The sequence below is a fragment of the Lutra lutra genome, chromosome 5 (assembly GCF_902655055.1).
Source record: "Lutra lutra chromosome 5, mLutLut1.2, whole genome shotgun sequence".
Classification (NCBI taxonomy): domain Eukaryota; kingdom Metazoa; phylum Chordata; class Mammalia; order Carnivora; family Mustelidae; genus Lutra; species Lutra lutra.
This window is the reverse complement of record NC_062282.1, coordinates 28,049,900-28,070,763: the sequence shown is the minus strand read 5'-3', so window position 1 is coordinate 28,070,763 and position 20,864 is coordinate 28,049,900. Positions and strand designations below refer to the sequence as shown.

General features: G+C 41.8%; 1 protein-coding gene across 1 annotated transcript in view; it reads left to right on the top strand.

The window, feature by feature from the left end:
* Positions 1-8,074: 8,074 nt before the first annotated feature.
* PRLR (prolactin receptor) overlaps positions 8,075-20,864 on the top strand; it is a 180,090-nt gene continuing 167,300 nt past the window's right edge. The window contains exon 1 of the mRNA XM_047730518.1: positions 8,075-8,470. The gene's annotated coding sequence lies outside the window, so the exon portion shown is untranslated. The remainder of the gene's footprint in view (positions 8,471-20,864) is intronic.

The following is a 20,864-nucleotide window of genomic DNA, read 5'->3' as shown; positions in this document are numbered from 1 at the left end:
AAAACAAAGCACAAAAGAACTACAAAACAGACAAAAACATGGCAAAATGTCAATAATAAATCCTTTCACATCAATAATTACTTTAACATAAATGAATTAGACTCTCGAATCAAAAAGATGAATAAATTAATACAAAAAAGATAGAGAGGGAGAGAGAGAAACAACTATATGCTATTTACAACAGGCTCACGTTAGCTTTAAGGATAAACGGGCTAAAAGTGAAGACATGATAAAGATAGGCCATAAAAATGGTTAAAAATAAAAAGAGCAGAGATGACCAAACTTATATCAGACAAAACAGACTTTAAGTAAAATGTCACTAAAGGCAAAGAAGGACATTATGTAACGACAAAAAGATCATTTCATCAAGATAAAACAATTACAAATATATATTCACCTGATAAGAGAGCACCTAAATAAATAAAGCAAACATTGACAGATCTGAAAGGAAAAACAGACAGTAACATAATAATAGTAAAAGACCTCAATAACTCACTTTCAATAATGGACAGAATATCCAGACAGAAGAGCAGTAAGGAAACAGGGGACTGGACAACACTAAAGACCAGGTGAACCTAACAGAAACAGAACATTCCACTCAACAGCAGGAAAATACACATTTTCTTCAATCACACATGGAACATTCTCCAGGAAAAAGCACATGTTAGGTCACAAAACAAGTCTTAATTTCAATGGTAAGAATATTGAAATCATACCAATTAGCATTTCAAAAGCAAAGTGGAATGAAACTAGAAATCAGTAAGAGAAGGAAAACTAGAAAATTCACAAATATGTGGAAGTTAAATAACACACTCTTGAACAACCATTGGGTCAGAGAAGATATCAAAAGGGAAACCGGAAAATTACTTGAGAAAATAAAAACAAAAGTATAACATACAAAAACATATGGGATACAGTGAAAGCAGAACCAGGAGGGAAGTTTAAGTGATAAACACCTGCATTAAAGAAGAAAAATCTAAAAACAAACAAACAAACAAACAAAAAACCAACCTTAAACCTCAAGAAACTTGAAAAAAGAAGAAGAAAAAGAAAAAAAAAAAAACAAGCCAAAACTTAACAGAAAGAATTAACAATAGGGATTAGAGAAGAAATCAATGAAATAGAGAACGGAAAAACAAATAGAAAAAAAACCAACAAAATCATGTTATTTTTTTTTTAAAGGACAGACAAATCTTTCACAGACTAAGAAAAATTAAAAGAATCAAATAAATAATATTATAAGTGAAAGGGGAAATATTACATCTGACAGGAGAGAATAAAATGGATCATAAGGGACTACACAAGAGAATCTTGTGTGCTGTTGGTAGGAATTCAAAATAGTGTAGTTGCTTATGGAAAATACTATGAAGGTTCCACAAAAATTAAAAATAGAATTAATATGATCCAGCAATCCCACTTTGAATATATATCCCTGAAACTGATGTTAGGATCTCAAAGAGATTATCTGTGCTCTCAAGGTCATTGCAGTATTAGTCACAATAGCCAAGATAGGGAAACCCAAGTATCCATGAACAGATGAGTGGATAAAGAAAATGGATATCCACACAATGGGATACTATTCAGCCTTCGAAAAAGGAAATCCTGCCATAGGAAAGAACATGGATGAACCTGGAGGACATGATTCTGGGAGACAGGATCCAGCCACAGAAAGACAAATACTGCATGCTTTTACTTCTATTTGGTATCTAAAATAGTCAAATTCACAGGGATGCCTGGGTGCCTCAGTCAGTTAAGAATCTGACTCTTGAGGGACGCCTGGGTGGCTCAGTTGGTTAAGCAGCTGCCTTCGGCTCAGGTCATGATCCCAGCGTCCTGGGATTGAGTCCCACATCGGGCTCCTTGCTCATCAGGGAGCCTGCTTCTCCCTCTGCCTCTGCCTGCCATTCTGTCTGCCTGTGCTCGCTCTCTCTCCCTCTCTCTCTCTCTCTGACAAATAAATAGATAAAATCTTTTAAAAAAAAAAAGAAAAAAAAAAAAGAATCTGACTCTTGATTTTGCCTCAGGTCTTGATCCCATGGTCTTAGGATCCAGCCCCACCTTGTGTTCCATGATCTGTGGGGAATCTGCTGGAGATTCTCCCTCTCCCTTACCCCTCCCCTCTTGCACATGCATGTGTACACGTATGTGTGCGTGCACATGTATGCGCACTCTCTCTTTCTGTCTCTCTCAAATCAATCAATCAATCTCTAAAAAATAAAATAGTCAAACTCATAGAAGCAGAAAGTAGAATGGTAATTCCTAGGGACTGGAGGGAGGAGAAAATGAAAAGTTATTGTTCAAGAGGTGTAAAATTTCAGTTCTACAAAATGAATAAGTTCCAGGAGAGCTGCTGTACAATATTGGGGCTATAGTTAACAATGTATTGTATATAGCACACTTAAAATTTTGTTAAGAGAGTAGACTCATGTTAAGTGTTCTTGCTGCCATTTAACATACAATAAAATAAACCAATATTCATCCTGTATCAGAAATGCAGTTGGAAATTCATCTGACAGTAGGTTTCCAATCATAGGATTTCTCGGTTTTACAATCTGAGAAGTGGAATTTGTAACACCCAGTTGTCCTTACATTTCCCTCCATCCCTCCCAAAATACACAAACAAGATAGAGATGGAAAAAGCATATAAGTCAAAGTCAATTTTTCCCTCTGGGACCTGTCGGGCACTTCAGGAGGAACTCTCCTTTTACTATCCCTTGGGCTTTACAAACTCTAGTCCTGAAGCAGCAGATAGTATCAAAATACAAAGTCAGATTCAGAAGGTAAAGGTGGGGTCTGAGATCCTGCATTTCTAGCAAGTTCCCAGGTGACGCCAATGCAGCTCGTCTAGGGACCACACTTTGGGTAGTAAGAAACCCATGCTTCTGAGGCAGAGACCGACAGTTGCATTTTATTCAACATTCTCAGTTTCCCTCTTTGAGGTTAGGAGACACGGATCCTCATCAGCCAACAGAGCAACTCTCTTAGCATCTTCCACCGGGAGAAAAATATTCCCATTCCAACAATGATAAAGGCTCATTGTACTTAACCTAACTATTTATCCACTGGTGAGGGTTTCCTTGGAAGGACGAAAATATTATCTAATAATAATAGTGCCTTATATTTACATGTGGTTTATAATTTACCAAATGTATTCACACGTCAGTTCCTATCAGCCTCACAATAATTCTTAGACATAGAACAGAGGAGTATATTTTAAACCAACTTGATAGAAGCAAACCGATAGAAGCAACTGCCTTCAGAATTGGAGCTTTCTGGGAAAACTTTTAGAAGAAAGTGACTTTGAATATGAAGATGAGAAATGGGTACAGTTTTGAGTAGGTGAGGACTGGGGGCAATAACATGCCAAGAAGGGAAGATGGTATTCAAATACACTATAAATATTTATTGAGCTACTACTCCCCAAACCAGTAAGGTCAGCAGAAGCAAAGACATTCTAACTTTAGTCTGGGGGAAGTAGGCACCATTAAAGAATTTTGGTTCAGGGAGTAATCGAATCAGATTCAGCGTGGGAGCATTTGAGTTTCACACAGGCAAAGCTGGTGGGAGTGAGGCCATCCAGTAGGGAGCTGGGAAAGGGGAAGAAGAAAGAAATGATGAAGGCATGACCTAGAGCATTAGCAGTGGAAAGGGATCAAAAGCTTTTGTGCCTGACTGGATGTAGATTGTGACAGAGGGAACAGTAACAGGTGAAGGCTTCAGAAAAGATAAGCTTTTATATCTCAAGGACCATAAAAATGTGCATGCCCTTTGACTTAATTATGTCTCACTGGGATTCTGGGCTAAAGAAATAAATCCCCCAAAGGCAAAATGTCTTTTCACAGACATGTCCATTGTAATATTATTTGTAACAGTGAAAGTTTGGGAACAACTGAAATGTTCTTAAGATGGTATGATTAAGTAAATTATTGTGCAAAATGACATTATAAGATTAAGAAAAAATTGAAGAATACTTTTAAAAGACCTAAATAAACACAAAGACATATTTCCTGGGTGGAAGAATTAATGCTTCAATGCTATAATTTTTTTTCAAATGAATAAATAAGTGCAATGTAATGCCAAAGAAATTTTTTCTAATTTGAACAAATTGATTCTAAAATTTTATGAAAAATACATATATTACATTTATCAAGAAAATTTTTAAAGAAAGACTATGATAAAATACTTGCACTAATAGGTATTATAATATACAATTTTTATAATAGAGTTATCAAAATTGTGCATTATTGGCAAGCAAACAGAACAGAGTAGTACTCAGAATAGATATAAAATATATGTAAATGTAACATATGATATTGACATTAGAAATCATTGGTGAAATCATGGTTTTTCAATAAAGGGTAATGGGATAACTGACTATGCATTCAGAAGAAAGTTAATGTTTATAATATTTATAAATAAAATATATAATTACATTTAATGTGTGTAATTCACATATATTTAATATACTAATATATTAATTAATATATTGTTTGATCACATTTTGATTTAAATATATTATAATTAAATATCAATTATGTAGTTAATATATGTGATATTTATATTATATTTATACAGCTATAAATATAATATAAAATATAATAAATCTAATGTTTATAATATTTTTTTAATTCCTAGGATGATTAAAAATCTACTGTTAAAAAATTAACAGTTTTCGAAGCAAAGAAGCAATAGAGAAAACCCAGAGCCTTAATCCAGAATATAATGGACAGATTTGGCAAGATGAAAAATCAAAACTTACCTCCATTAAAATAGTCCATAAACAAAATCAAGGGAAATAGGACAGAGAAATGTTTAGGATATATTTCACTAGGTGTTAATGTGTATAATAGAAACAGAACCTCAAAGATTGGTTTTCAAAAAGACAAACATACCAGAAGGAAAATAGGCATAGGATTGAACAGTCACAGCATAAAAAAGAATTCAAATAATAAACATATGGACTCAACCTTCCATGAAGTCAGGAAACTGTGAATTAAAACAATAAGACACCATATTTTGCCTACCAGACTGGCAAAAATCAGACTGATAAAACCCAGTGGCTGAAAGAATGTGAGAAAACATCCTTGGTGGGAGGGTATATCAGTAAGAGTGTATATTGCTAAATATTTGGGGAATAGTTACCTATGTTATGATTCAGTAATTTCACTTCCAGGATTTTCTTCTATCACAGTTTTGGAGAGCAAACTTGGCAGTGTTCAGTTCTCATTCCCTCCGACCCAACAATGCCGTTTCTAAATGTGTATCCTAAGGTACATGCAAAGATAATCATGGCAGCATTTTTTACAATAAAAAGCTGAAATTACTGAAGATCTAACAAAGGAAGAATGATAGAATAAATTACAAACTAGACAGCCATTAAAAAGAACGAGTTAAGTCTGTAGCCAGTAACCTAGAATGTATAATTGCACTAATCTTAAAAAAGACACATCACAGAAATTGTTACATTTTTAGTTTAAAGAATATTTGCATGTGCATATGGAGACATGACAACATACATGTAGGGAAGGGATAGATATGCTCAAATCTGTTCATAGCAGTCACCTCTAGAGATGAGATCAGAGGAAAGGAGGAGGGTGTGATCTGAGAAGGTTATATCTGACTTTAGAGATACAGATTTTTTTTTTTTAACAGTGCTGTGATGTGAGTGATTTTTTTTCACCCCTGTGGTTTTTTTTTTTTTTTAGCATTTTTCTTTTTCTTTTTTTTTTTTTGAGAAAAAAATATAATCCTCAAAGAAGAAAGATGGAGAACCAAAGGGAAGACTGTTCACAGCCATGAAGGAGGAGAACAAAGAGAGACATGGCAAAAGGCAACCCAGAGAAGTCAGGGACAGAAAGGGTCTGGGGAGGGCAGGGGCTGAGAATCAAGGAAGGACAGCTTCAGGAGGAGGGAGGGAGGGAGGCAGTGTTGCAAGCCGGGGTGCACTATGCCTGTGCATCTCTGGAGAAACAGAGAATCAGGGCCTCACCCTAAACCTCCTGAATTAGAAGCCTTTCAAGTGACACCCAGACACAGTAGCTTTGAAACATGCCCTCCCCCATGATGGTGGTGTGCGGTCAAGGTTGACAACCACTGATTGAAGGCATTGAAAGGGTAGTGAGTCAGGGAAGCAGAGGAGTGTAGTTCATTCTTTCCCACTAAATTTGACAGGTGCAGAAAGGAGTGAATTAAATGAATAAAAGCTACTAGAACATGGTAAAGCACAAACAGGTCACCAGGGTCAAGGACGATAGGAGCTAAGATGTTGTAGGCTAAGATGAAGGCTAAGATGTAGGCTAAGATGAAGGCTAAGATGAAGCAGCCCATGGGCAGAAGAGATTAAATATTCAAGGAAGGTGGTCATAAAAGAAAGAGGAAAGAAAGAGGTCATAAAAGAAAGAGGTCATAAAAGAAAGAGGTCATAAAAGAAAACAAAAGAATTTGTTTCTAGACTTTCTGTTATTTGTCAGCTATTTTACATATGCTATCACCATTATTATTTCTTTTACTGGAGATTAATAACCACCATTATTATTATTATTTTTGAGGACTGTATTACTGTATCCTAGTATTTACTGTGAGGCAACTGAGCTTAGGAAATGTGTATGAAGAGCAAGGACTCAAACCCACACCCAAAGCAATCAGCCACAGAGCAGGGTCTTGGAGGCACGGTGACTGCTAGTGGCTTAGGGACAGGGTCTGTGCACCGCACCACGGAGCAGAAAGCCAGTCTTGCCTTTCTCTCCTGGTGAGATGCCCACTAGTCACTCAACAACCAATCTATCACCTACCAGAAGCCAGGAGCACAGCTGAGAGGACCAGCCTGCAGCTGACTGGGAACCACAAGAAGAAAAGCGAGGTCTCCACCTACCAAGAGCTGACAGTCTGGACTTACCTAGTGTGCTATCTTTTTCACCGACTATGAAAACTGTCTGACTAGAACAACTCCAAGAAAACAGAGTAATCCTTTGCCTTGCAAAGGTCATATAGAAATATTCTGTCATCGAAGATCTCATGTCACCCAGGGGTTCGGGAAATAAATAGGAGTTGCATGCTTTTGTGACCCCCAGGAGAGGAGGCAAACGTATCTGGAGTATCACGGGAAGCAGGTGGAGGACTGTGCATGAAAGATGCATCTCTCCCTGGACTCAGAGAACCAGATGGAATCTCTGGTCATGTAACTGAACAGGAAGCATCAGGAGATGTCGGTGGGCTTCAGGTCCAAAAAGATCACAAAACCATCCTGGGATTTTCAACGTCTTTCTGAGACCAGGCAAGTGGCTGCCAATGAATATTATTTGCCAGTTACTCCAGGGTGACAGGAAAAGTGGCATCAAACGGGGAAAGCCCAATGTTCCACTAACTTTTATTTCTGAAACTCGAGAGGCTTCGTTTAGAATATCTCCTTGGTACCCGCTCTGGATTAGGAAGCAATCAGCTGCAGCAGTCATCAAGGGCATCAAACACACTACCCACTTAGTAATTGGTGGATAACTGTTTGATTCAGACAGTTATTACGGGTTTCGGTACTTTTTTGCAAGAGAAAAATTTGCAGTTGTGCATGGTTTTGTTATGACCAAATTAAAAAAAAAATTAGAAAAAAAATCTGCATTTGTCGAAAATAAGAAAAGGGTGCCCCTACCACTGTTTCTGTTCTATTTGTGCGGTGAAAACACCGCACCCTGGAAATTTGGGTTTTGGGGTAACAAAAAAGAAAGCGAAACCCTACTCAGGTCACTGACTATTTTCTTTTGCCCCTTTCACTCTGACCCCTCCTTCTTGTCAGAGAAGGGGAGATTCAACTCCCTGGAGCCCCCGTCAAATATTGTCAAGCTGCTGTTATTCAGAAATAAGGAAAGAAATTTGACATGGAGATATTCCCTATCTTGACGGCCGGCAGGAATACCATCTTCAAGGCGATTCGATGTATTAAGCCATTTTTATGATTGTTTTGCCTCTGTGTTTTCTGGAGCAGTCTCCGTGGAAGCTGTGTGGCCCCGATCATGCGAAACCAATCTGGGATGATCAGTTATCTCTTCTCCAGGTCTCTGGGGTGTTCCGGCTCCCCCAAGCACCTCCCTCACCTTGCAAACCTGGCAGGCTCTGGACATTTTGCATGCTGAAGAAAATCACTGTTTTGCCTCCAGCAAGGAACATTAAGTGTTGCAACACTGACTCCTCCTCTAATGAAGAAAGAGTGAACAAGTGCACCGAGTTGAGCTTCTCAGAGAGCCACCCGGCTGGGGACGGCGGCGCCCGGGCAGCGACCGAGAGCGCGGGTCTGCAGGGCTTCCCCCCACCCCGCCCCCACCCCGCCCCCGTCCCCGCCGCTTTCCGTCTTAGTGGATCCTCTCCCTGACTCTGGATTTTACCCGCTGTCCGCCAAACAGCTTTACACACAATGGATCTCCACGTCCTTTTGCAGGAAGTGCTGACGGACTGATATGGCAGACTTTGCTCCCAGGCAAAAGTGAGTAGCCACCGCCTGGCTGGGCCTGCGGCGGACGCGGGGGCTGCAGGTTCGAGGCCCGCCAGGCGCGCGGCGCGGGAGGCTGCGGACTCGAGGTCGGCCAGGAGCGCGGCGCCGGAGGCTGCGCTTTCGAGGCCGGCCAGGTGCGCGGCGCTGGGGGCTGCGGGTTCGAGGCCGGGCTGCGGCTCCCGGAAAGCACCAGAGCCCAGCCTGAGGGGGCAGAGGCGCTGCCGGGCGGCGGCCTCAGGTGCGAAATCCGGGGCTCTGACAGCAGGCAGCACTGCTGCCCCCTTCGGAGAGAAACTAAAAGTGCCCCCTCTCCCTAACAGCAGCACACCTTGGTCTTTTTAAAGGCGCCGTGGGATGCGCCCTGGAGAGTGAGTTTCGGCGTGACCGTGGCATTCTCGCAATGTAAATTATTTATGTGAAACTGAAAAGAAAATATAGCGGGAAGGGTCTCGGGCCGGTGAGGCGATGCCCGCGGGCTCGCGGGGCCTCCCGGCGGCGGCGCCGCGGACTCCCGGGCAGCGGGTGGGGAAAGTTCAGTGTCGCCGGTGCTGGCCCGAAAGGCGGGGCTCCCGCGCGAAGGCAGTGAGCGCCACGGCAGGTCCGAGGCTCCCGCCGGAACCGTAGCCCCGAGCGGGGGCGGGAGGGAGGCCTTCCAGCCAGGGAGGCAGCGGCCAGCCGATCCCGCCGGCGGGGAGCCGCACACTCGCGGGACCTCGGAGCCCGGCGCCGTGCGGGGGACAGCGGGGCGGGAGTGCCAGCCCTTCCAGCAGGAGAATATCCTTGTAGTGACCTCTACCTGTGTCCTGGGGAAGCAGCGCACGTTGCTCTAATAAGCAATTTAGGGTTTTCTGTGATCGGACTTGAAAACGGTTGTAAAATAGTATTATTAATCTGGAGAGATTCGTTTGTTTTCATTCATCGCGTTGGCTGGTAAAGATTCTCCCCCAGTCTCCTGCTTCTTGGTCAGTGGAATGCTGCTATTCCTAGCCGCGCCTCTGGCTGTGCAAACTCAGTCAAGGCAGTCATCCTCTCTGGGCCTCCGTCTTTCTTGAAATATTTAAGCAAATTAATCATCCCATATATAGATATACATATATACACGTATGTGTGTGTGTGTGTATGTATCATTAAACATAATATGTGTATATACATAGTGTATTTTATTTATAATTATATATACTATATACTATACATTATATAGTGTATGTATTCTATATTATAAATAATATATGGGGTAAATATGCTGGATGGTATAAGGAAGAAGCAGATGAAATTTTTAATTTTAGTGGTTTTTAAAAATTGGAACTCATGGGTCCTTTTGAGAATTAGCGGTGAGTCTTTTCCCAAGGGGCAAAAATATTCTTATGTAATGTACATAAAGTTTTGCAAGCAGTCCCTCAGGGTTTGTGGTTGCTCCCTGAAGACCTGAACCCCAGATAAACATTCATTTCCTTCCTTCTGAGGACCTTTTGTATTAAGACCACCCAGCTAAACCTCTGCTAGCCGCTGGGCTGGCTCTGGACGTAATCTATAGCCCTCCGGTGGGGTCTGAAGTCAGCCATGCTGCTGAAGGAGAAAGCACTCCTGTCACGAGTAAGCTCCTGGGATACGGTTTCCCAAAGGTTTCACCAGTCTCTGCCTCTGGGGAACCTTCCTCACAAACTCTTTTCATGACTTTCCAAAGGGGAGGTCCTCAACCCTGGAGTTTTCAGTCCTGTACACAACACTCTAGGGCCACCTGTAGAAAGTCACTGTCTCAAAGATAGATCTTCGGGTCACCAAGCTGGATGTCAAACAGTGAAGCCAAAGCTTTGTTTTGGAACAGAGCGCTGTTCACTCCCCTGTGTGTAGTAGGGATAGTAATAGTGTTCTTTTGGACCTATGCACTTTTCTTTTAAAGTACTAAGGATTTGTATTGGGGCATCTGGGTGCTCAGTTGGTGAAGGGTCCGACTCTTAATTTTGTCAATGCTGGACATGGAGCCTGCTCAAGATTCTTGCCCTCTCCCTCTTCCCCTTACCTCTCAAAAAGAAAAAAAATAATAATTAAAAAAAATTAAGTACTAAGGACTCCTGTCTTGTGGGACCCAAGTCTTCCATTGCCAGTGCCAGCAGGGTACAGCAGAGGACACATGGAGCTTTGGAATCCGACAGACTGGGCTTCAAATCTTGACTCCCATACTTGGACAAATCACTGAACTACTCTAAGCCTCGCTTTCCCTGTTTGTAAAAGGGGAACAATACTGTCATTCTTGCACAGTTATTAGGAGAATGGAAAATGAGAAATGGAAATGCCTGGTTTATAGTTAGTAAGAAACTGGTATTATTAATATTAACATGAAGTTATCAGTAAGTGTTAAATAGTTTTATGCTTTTCTAGAGCAACTTACTCTTCTATGGGGCTTATGTCAGCAAAAGAAGGAGTGAAGTCAATTCTGCTCTAATTATTCTCAAAGATGAGGGGTGGGTTCAGAATACACAGTTGACTTTACTGCTTCACCTTTTTCAAGCAGAGCACTCTGTGTGGCCAGCAAATAAAGTGTGTCCAGAGTAACATATGTTCTCAACCCTTCCTCCCAATTCTCTTTTGGCCCATGATCTTGAACATGACATAGGTATCTCTCTACTTCTAGCGACAAGACACTGCTGCGTGGACACTGGAGAGGTCTCATGGTTGCATCCATCTCCAGAAACCCTCGAGACTGTCTCTGTACAGAAAATTGTCTCCACTGTCATTGTTCGAAGGGTGGCATAGATATAGCCAATTCAGTTTACCCTGTCTCTCCATCTCTCTCTGTGTCTCTGTCTCTCTCTTTGGTACTGGCCCTTCGGTTGCAAGAAGCTGGATGACATTGAGATGTAGGAAAGAAGTATCAGAATCCTAAAAGGAAATTGAATACCCTCAAAGTGGCCATTCCAAAGATGGACAGGGATATTCTGGCAAGGCAAAGATGACAATACTGATACCAACTTTCCATCGAGCCTTCAAGATGGACTAAGCACTTTGCTATATGACCTCAATTAATTCTCATAGCAACGCTGCAGGGTATGAATTATCATGTAAAGCTTTACAGATACATTGAGACTTTAAAAAGTGTTCATAACTTGTCCAATCTGCATAGCTGCTAAAAGACAGAAGAACCAGGATCCAAACCCAGGTCTGTCGGACTTGAACGCTCACTCTTTTTGCACTGCTTAGTGCCTCCACGCTCCCTGGCATCAGAAGGTTGCTTCATGCCAATTGCATCCCAACCCAGTTCTTCGTCTTCAGAGCATTTAGAGCAGGAATAACCGAATCTTCTAGATGATTTAAGCGGAGTGAACATACACTTTGCATGTGATACATATTAACTGGCAGCGACAATGAAATGGCTTATGAAGAAGAACGTTCCCAAGCCTTTCCAGACCGAGCTGGGAGTCGAGTTAGGCAACACCAGGCCTGGGCAGGCTAGGCTGGCTCCCAGCCACTAACTCCCTGAGCCTCTCTTTTAGGTTGAAAAGAGCTCTGTAATGTTCACTCTTGACTACTTTGAGAATCAGGACACCATTTACAGTTACGTCCCCGTGTGAACTATTTATTCATTCATGTATTCATTTAACAAACACTTGCTGAGCTCTGAATAAGGCAGACAACATCCCAGCTCCTGTGGAGCTTCTGTGGTGGAGAGAGTGACAGATCAGAGGCAGGTGAGCAAATGCAGAAATAAGATAATTTCAGCTACTGAGAAATGCCATGAAGAAAGTAAAGAGAGGCCAGGGACTCAATAGAGCGGGGCTTGGAGGCAGCTTGAAGAGGGCAGCCGAGACGATGTCCACAGAGAGGTCACTCTTGAACTTAAACCTGCATAAAAAGAGGGAGCCAGCCTGATGAAGGTCTGGGGAAAGGGCTGTCTTAGCAGAAAAACCTCTAGGGAAAGAGCTGGAAGTGGAATAAATGAAACATTAGAGCCTCAAAGATAGTGAGATGGAGACTTGCAAATCAATTTGAGTTTTACGTAGGAGAAATTCCTCATTGACTGCCTACCATACTCTTCGTGGCTGTGCTGTGTACTTACCTCCTATCTTATTTAACCTCCCCAACCATCTGGCGAGTTAGCTATTTTTGTCTTGATTTGATAGTGGAGGAAACCAAGATTCATAGAAGGTAAGCAGCTAGCACAAGGTCACAAAGCTGGTCTTGGAACCTGGTAGTCTGTTTTGCTCCAAAGCCTAAAACCTTTTGTTAACACAGCATGTGGCCTTTGAGATAATCTCTTCCAGAAGATAGCCAGGAGCTAATAGACGGAAAGCGTCAAAAGTGTATTAGGTGACTAAATGCTGACAGGCAATTTGTATCTCATGCCCCAAATTCCAGTGAGTGTGTCTAAACTTGCTCAGTGCAGCACACTAGCCCTAGCCACGTGTGATGACTGAAAAGTTGAAATGTGATTAGTCCAAACTGAGAAGAGCTGTAAGTGTAAAAATATACCCTAGATTTCAAAGACCTAGGGAAAAAAAAAACCCACTTCGTTAATTCTTACACTGATCATATGTTAGAATAACATTTTGGATGCATTGGTTTAGATGAAATATATTATTAAAATTAATTTTATCTGTTTCCTTTTAATTTTTTACTGCAATTAATAGGAAAATTTAAATTGCATGTATGACTTGCATTATATTTGCATTTAACACAACTGGTAATGACCAATGAGTTGACAAATATATAATAGGAAGCTTTCCTCCCTTCTTCCTAACACCATTTCTTCTCATTTTTGGCTCAGACTTCTCAAGTCTTACTCATTGGGCAAATCTCAGACCAAAGGATCATTTTGAATCTAAATTTAGATTTACCTTAAAGTTACTTCCCGGACAATGTCTTTGTCATTCTGGCACTTGTAAAATCAGATTAAGAGACAGCTAGGGGGATGCCTGGGTGGCTCAGTTGGTTGGACGACTGCCTTCGGCTCAGGTCATGATCCTGGAGTCCCGGGATCGAGTCCCACATCGGGGTCCCAGCTCCACGGGGAGTCTGCTTCTCTCTCTGACCTTCTCCTAGCTCATGCTCTCTCTCATTGTCTCTCTCTCAAATAAATAAATAAAATCTTAAAAAAAAAAAAGAGACAGCTAGGGCTTCATGTTTGGTGTGCAAAGCCCATCAAATAAGACATCTCACTGGGGTGATGTTTCTTCCTCTCTTCCTTTCACTTAAAGCAGCCTGAACAACATGCAGTCCCAGTTTCCAGAAGGACTGCTCCAAGAATATGACAGAAGGCCATTTTGGTTTCTTTTGTCTGCTGGCTAAAGTGGTCCTTGAATATCATATCACCAAAGTAAAGATGTGGTTTTTTTCTTGCAGTTTCATGTATGCCAAAGGGAGAGCAGTCCGATTTCTGAAATTGTTAGAGGAAGCCTCTGACTTGAGATATCGGAGGCCTGGGTTCTACTTTGTCTACTGGTTTGTGTGTTAGCCCTCACCCTGCTTCCCCCAACAATACTGTAGTAAGTTCAGAGATGATGAGATAATGCCACATAAAATGCTCATGAAGAAATGAGCTATACAGATGTTGGCCATGGGTACCACTGATGACCTGAGGATTGTAGGCGTTCATCCATGGGGAAAAGATTCCTTTCTGTAGCTTGAGCAAAGCATTATATGAGATGTTCTGGGATGCCTGGGTGATCAGTCGGTTAAGCATCTGCCTTTGGCTCAGGTCATGATCCCAGAATCCAGGGATCAAGTCCCACTTTGAGCTCCTTTCTTAGCAGGGAGTCTGCTTTTCCCTCTGCCTGCTTCTCCCTCTGCCTGCTGCTTCCCCACTTGTGCTCTTTCTTTCTGACAAATAAATAAATAAAATCTTTTAAAAAAGAAGAAGAAGAAGAAGAGATGTTCTTTCGGATATGCAAATAGTATTTGTTCCTTTTCACTTGAAATCTACATGGGGGGGATGACAATGTGAAGCTGAGCACAAGTGAATTTTAGTAAATCTACATCAACAGCAGCCACATCTTTCAGCATCTTCTAAGCCAAGAAGTCTGTGCCAGACTCCATAGGGAAAATAACAGAGCAAAACAGAGGTCATTGCTCTGGGGAAGCAGGTTATCTTGTTGAGAAGATGGACATAAACAGAAAAACACCAGGAGCAATGTCAGACAATATTCTCCAAGTGTTATGTGAATGAAACAGAATTTGGAGATTCCAGAGGGCAGTGTGCCTGAGAAAGAGAAGGTACGAGATGGACATCAAAGGACATAAAATGAGGCTAAAGACAAATGGAGCTGGGGAGAGAGGGTATTTCCAGTAAGAAAACATGCATGTAGTCCCATGTAGGCCCATGAAAATAGGAATGTGCAGGGACGGTTTGGTGTTGTGAAAAAGAACAAGTGGCATTGCCGGAGAAACTTTTACAACATACTGATGCCTCAACGCACTCCCAGAGTTTGCATTTAATCAGATTAGGAGTAGGGACTATTGTTAGGTATTATTGTTGTTGTTGTTGTTTTTAATTTTTTTTTTTACATTTTAAAAAATTTTTTTTTTAAATTTTTTTTTTAATTCTCCAGAATATTCTAAAATGAATATTCTGAGTCAGAGTTGAAAACCACTGAGCAAAGAAAACAAGGTTTTTATATCATAGTCATAGGAAGTAAAATTTAAAGGGTAATATTTTAAAGGGGATTCAATGGACAATCAAGAATTGTGGTCTTGGGGCGCCTGGGTGGCTCAGTGGGTTAAGCCGCTGCCTTCGGCTCAGGTCATGATCCCAGGTCCTGGGTTCAAGCCCCACATCGGGCTTTCTGCTCAGCGGGGAGCCTGCTTCCTCCTCTCTCTCTGCCTGCCTCTTTGCCTACTTGTGATTTCTCTCTGTCAAATAAATAAATAAAATCTTTAAAAAAAAAAAAAGAATTGTGGTCTTTAGGGAAATTGACATACATGTATATTTCTTTTTTTTTTTTTCTTTTCTTTTTTAAGTAAGCTCCGTGCCTAGTATGGAGCCCAGCATGGGGCTTGAACTCATGTCGCTGAGATTAAGACCTGAGCTGAGATCAAGAGTCGGATGCTTAACCAACTGAGCCACCCAGGAGCCCCTATATATGTATATTTCTATGTAGTCTTTTTAATTCACCGGTAACTGTTATCCATAGTGATCCTATCCACTTGGGAGTGGCTAAAAGTTGTAATTCGCTCCCTATTTCCTTACTCTGTGTGTTCTTGCACTGTCCTGTAGTCAGTCCTAGCTAAGTCTGTGACAGCTGGTACACCACAGCCGCTCAGATCCACCAGGCTTGGTGTAATTTTTGCGAAGGACTTTATCATCGTGCCCATTTGTGCCTACGGTAGCTATTTTACAATAATCTGTAAACCTCCCTCACCTCTCCAACTTGACAAATTGGGCAATAGAGTTTAATTACTTGCCTTGGGCCTTGAGGCTAACTGGCAACAGAGGTGAAATTAGAATTCTCAGCTACTGCATTCCCTGTATCTTATTTGGCTCCCAAAGCGAGGCAGCCCAGCCTTGTGCTGCTGTTAGAATACTCTGTCCTGACAATGCTGTTTCTTCAATGAATGAGTCAGTGTTACAGATCAGTAGGTGAAAGATGACAGGTTGGCCCGAGCTGCAGCACTGGGATAGTGAGTATCAGAAGAGGCAGGGACAGCCACAGCAGTCTCTGGAGGACCATCCCTATGATCTGGGAGTTCCTATTCCAGTGAAAGTCTGGCCAGGCCTATGATAGCAATTCCAGCCCTACCTCCGTGAAATGAAGTCTCCTGGGTCCCATAGCTTGTGGGCTATTCTAATTCCTCTCCAAAACTCCCGTTCACGGAAAGGAGATTGATTTTTGTTACACATCTGAAAAGAAGAGAAGAAAGCCCAGCCGTTTTTACAGCTGCATTTTTAAAAGAATCCTTTACGTGTTTTGGGAACTTCTAGGTTTATTGGCAATGATGAGGCTGGGAGGTCTTTATGAAAGGTAGCAGAAGAAAGCTAGAGTCTGGACACTAGACTCTTTAGAACTAAGAAGAGCAGTTAATTTTGCACCCTCCACCAATGGTTATTTCCTTTTTCTCCATCTTCAAGTCCATTACCGATTTAAGAACAATTTCCAGTATCTTCTGTTATAGCAAAAAGAAAGTCTCTAAAACAGTAGTCCTCAGCACCGATTGCTCGCGACAGGCATCTCAGGAGCTTTAAGAATACAGATCCCCAGGCCCCACCCATAGACCCATTGAATCAAGATTTCGGGAATGGAGCCAGGGCATCTGTATTTATTTACAATTCTCCAGGTGACTATAATGTGCATCAATATGAGCTGATCTTACTGCTCAGCTAAAATCCAAATCTTAGTTTCTTATTCGTATTTCTCCTTTTGTCTTGTTTTAGATCACATGACCCCAGAGAACCATCCAAACTATATTTGGGTTGTCATTCTACTCTTTGGGAAACATGGTTTCCAGCATAATATTAAGTCTTCTACCTATCTACACTAACTCCAAACTCCGAATGCCCAGCATAGCCTCATGACGAAAATTTCTGTAAGTGCAATTTGGAGATCAGATTGCCAGAAGCTTGATAACTATGAGATTGAGAGACAGAGGTTAAGCATCCCTGCCACTCATGCATTAAATTTCCCAATTGCTATGTTGATCTTAAGCAATACTTGCTTTCCTCTCTCAGCCATTTCAAAGCCAATTAACTCCATTCTTGTCCACACCCTTATTAAAAATATAATTACAGCAGTATTCTCTAGGGATCGTCATTGGATAGACTTTACAACGTGAAATGGCCAAGAACTAACTAGGTTGTGTAAACCATCTCAGCCCCAAGAAATCATATGGGATGCAGGGGACTCCCAGCCCCACGGTAGGCTAGGTGAGACATGAATTTTAGTGTGGAAAGAAACAGTTACAAGTCACCCAAATATAACATAATCTAGGATACAGAAAATGGGTGTGGAATCAATCTGAGAATAATTATTTGAGAATAATTATCCAGGGTCTAATTAACCATTCTCAGAAGGTTGTATTAATGCCAAAAAGCAACCAAGTTTTGGGTGCCTGGGTGGCTCAATCAGTTAAGCACCTGCCTTTGGCTCAGGTCATGATCCTGGAGTCTTGGGATCGAGCCCCACATTGGGCTCCCCGCCCAACAGGGAGACTGCTTCTCCCTCTGTCCCTCACCCTGCCCATTCTCACTCTCCCTCCCTCTCCCAAATAAGAAATGGTTAAAAAAAAGAAGCAACCAAGTTTCTATACTAGATTTGGAGGGAAGGAAAGAAAGAGAGTGATGTACCATTATAGTTTTCTGGAGTGTTGAGGTTGCAGAGTTAGAAGATAAGAAATAGTGAAGGAGGATGCAGAGAGTAGGGTCAGCAGAGCCCTCCTGGGAGCCAAGCATCATGGATGTCCCCAGTTTTCATTCACTCAACTTTGATGGAGGGCCCCCTACAGCCAGAGGCTGTTACAAGACCTGGAAGGAGAGTGATAAAGTTTCTGCTCACATGGAATTTATACTCCATTGACAGGAAACAGATACTCCACATTGAGAAGCCAATAAGTAAAATCCAGTAAGTTGGTTAGTGCTTTGCAGACAAATGAAGGGAGGTAAAGGGCATGGCGTCTGATGAGGGCTGCTTTGAATAGGATCACAAGAGGTGTGCTCTCTGATGTGGTGGCCTCTGAGCTCACACATCAGTGTCAAAGCAATACAGAGGTCAGGAAGAAAGAAGGCCAGGTAGAGGGAACAACAAGATGCCCTGAGGTTGGAAAAGGGTTGTCATGTTCAGGAAACAGAAAGGAGACCAGTATGGCTGGATCTCATCGAGGAAGAAATAGAGCGTCAGGCAGGGAAACAGCCCAGAGGGTGGAGGTCATGGGATGAAGTTAGTTAGGATTTTAAGTGCTTTAAGGAAATCATTGGGAGGTTTTAAGGAGAGGGGTGATGTGTTCTTTTTTAAATTCAATTAATTAACATATAGTGTGTTATAACATACCTTATACTATGTATTATTAACACAGAGTATAGTTTCAGAGGTAGAATTTAGTGATTCATTAGTTGCATATAACACCCAGTGCTCATCACATCACGTGCCCCCTTAGTGCCCGTCACCCAGTGACCCTATCCCCCCCCACCTCCCCTCCAGTGACTCTCAGTTTCTTTCCTAGAGTTAAGTGTCTCTTAGGGTTTGTCTCTAGAGGGTATTATGCTAAGCAAAATAAGTCCGTCAGAGAAAGACAATTATCATAAGATCTCACTCATATTTGGAATTTAAGAAACAAAACAGATGATCATAGGAGAAGGGAGGGAAAATAAAATAAGACAAAATCGAGCGTAATGTGTTCTACATTGCATTTTAGAGCTCTCTTGGGCTTCTGGGTGGAGAATGCAGTGTAAACTGGAAGCAGAGAGGGAATGTGGCAGGTACAGCAGGGAAGGATGGATCAGCTAGGGTGGGAGCAGGGGAGTAGAAGAAGGATGAGATTCAGGAGTGATTCTTGAGGTAGGGTCAGCATGCCTTCCAGGTTGATAAGGCCAGCAATAGTAATGGCAGACCTAGTCCTGTCTGAGATCACTGCTTCCACCCCATCCCTACTCAGGTCACTGGTTTTGAGCCAAAATGGAGTAACATCTAATTCTATTTGGAAACATTAGGGATTTTACCTTAGCTTATTTAAGCAGGAAAAAAAAATCAAATTCCTGTCCAGGGAGAAATTTGTTTGCTGCTTTTTACTCCTAACCCTTAAAATGTCATCCTGTCTCATAAGACCATTTTGTTGATTACTATGCTTTCCGTAAAGGCTAGAAAAGTCACATTCACATTTCTAAGTTTATCTTTTTTTCCGAGTTTTTTAAGACTCTGGTTTCATTTACTGAATTCTTCATGCCATCAGACATGTACACATGGCTTTTTGCCGTTGGTCAGTTTTCCCAAGTAAATGCTGACATCATAATAGCAAGCATGTAATGAGCACTTACAATATCCAAGGTATTGTTTTAAGAATTCACATTTATAATTCACATTATAAATTCACATTTATTCCTCCCAGCCACCCTTTGAGTCAGTATTGTTATCACTATCACTTTATAAATGAAGAAACTGAAGCAAAAAATAAAAAGAAAGAAAGAGGTGAAGTCACCTACCTAAGTTCACACAGCTGGTAAGTCACAAAGCCAGGTTTTGCACGAGTCTGGAAGCAGAGCTCCAGGTTCTCAGTCACTAAGTTGTGCTGCTTTCCCTCTGTCTCCTTTCCGCTCTTTCCTATGTAACTGAAATTGGTACCTTCAGAATCAGACTTGTTTCCCTTGCAAAAACCCCCATGTGCCACTAAGAGGTGCTTTGGTGGGCCAGGGCTTCTGGAAGCGGAACTGGAGAGGAAATGCCGTAATTCAGAGGCTGGATGATTCAGCCCCTCTCCCTCCAGGAGGACTCTGCATTTAAGCCACCCAGCCAAGGTGGGAAGAGAAACCCCCCGCCCCAGGGAGCTGCTGGACAAATGCCCCCTCTTCACCCTACCTCATCGTCTGCCCACCACGCAGTTCCTATGTTGTGCCCACCTACTGGTCTCTTCTCAAAAGATGAAAGAACTCAAAGTTTCTCAATATGTTGTGCAACAAATTCTGGTTGCTCCTCAAGATCATCTGAGGCTGGCCTTTAGAAACTCACCACAGCAAAGGTGTCATCAGATATAATGCTCAATAATTTATCAGTAATTTACCAGTTGCATATAATACCCAGTGCTCATCACATCACATGCCCTCTTTAATCCCCGTCATCCAGTTACCCCATCCCCCACCCACCTCCCCTCTGGCAACCCTCAGTTTGTTTCCTGTAGTTAAGTGTCTCTCATGGTTTTTCTCCCTCTCTGATGACTTCTCATTCAGTTTTCCCTCCCTTCCTCTGCATTGTTTGTTATATTCCACATAGGAGTAAAACCAAATGATAATTGTGTTTCTCTGACTGACTTATTTTGCTCAGCATAATACTCTCCAGTTCCATCCATGTCAATGTAAATGGTAGATATTCATCCTTTCTGATGGCTGAGTAATATCTCATTGTATATATGAACCACATCTTCTTTATCCATTCATCCATCGATGGACATCTACGCTCTTTCCAGTTTGGCTATGGTAGACATTTTTGCTATGAACATTGCAGTGCAGGTGCCCCTTCAATTCAATACATTTGTATCTTTGGTGTAGATACCTAGTAGTGGAATTGTAAGCTCATGGGGTAGCTCTATTCTTAACATCTTGAGGAACCTCCATACTATTTTCCAAAGTGACTGCACCAGCTTGCATTCCCACCAACAGTGTAGGAGGGTTCCCCTTTCTCTGCATCCTTGGCAACATTTGTTTTTTCCTGTCTCATTAATTTTAGCCATTCTGACTGGTGTGAGGTGGTATCTC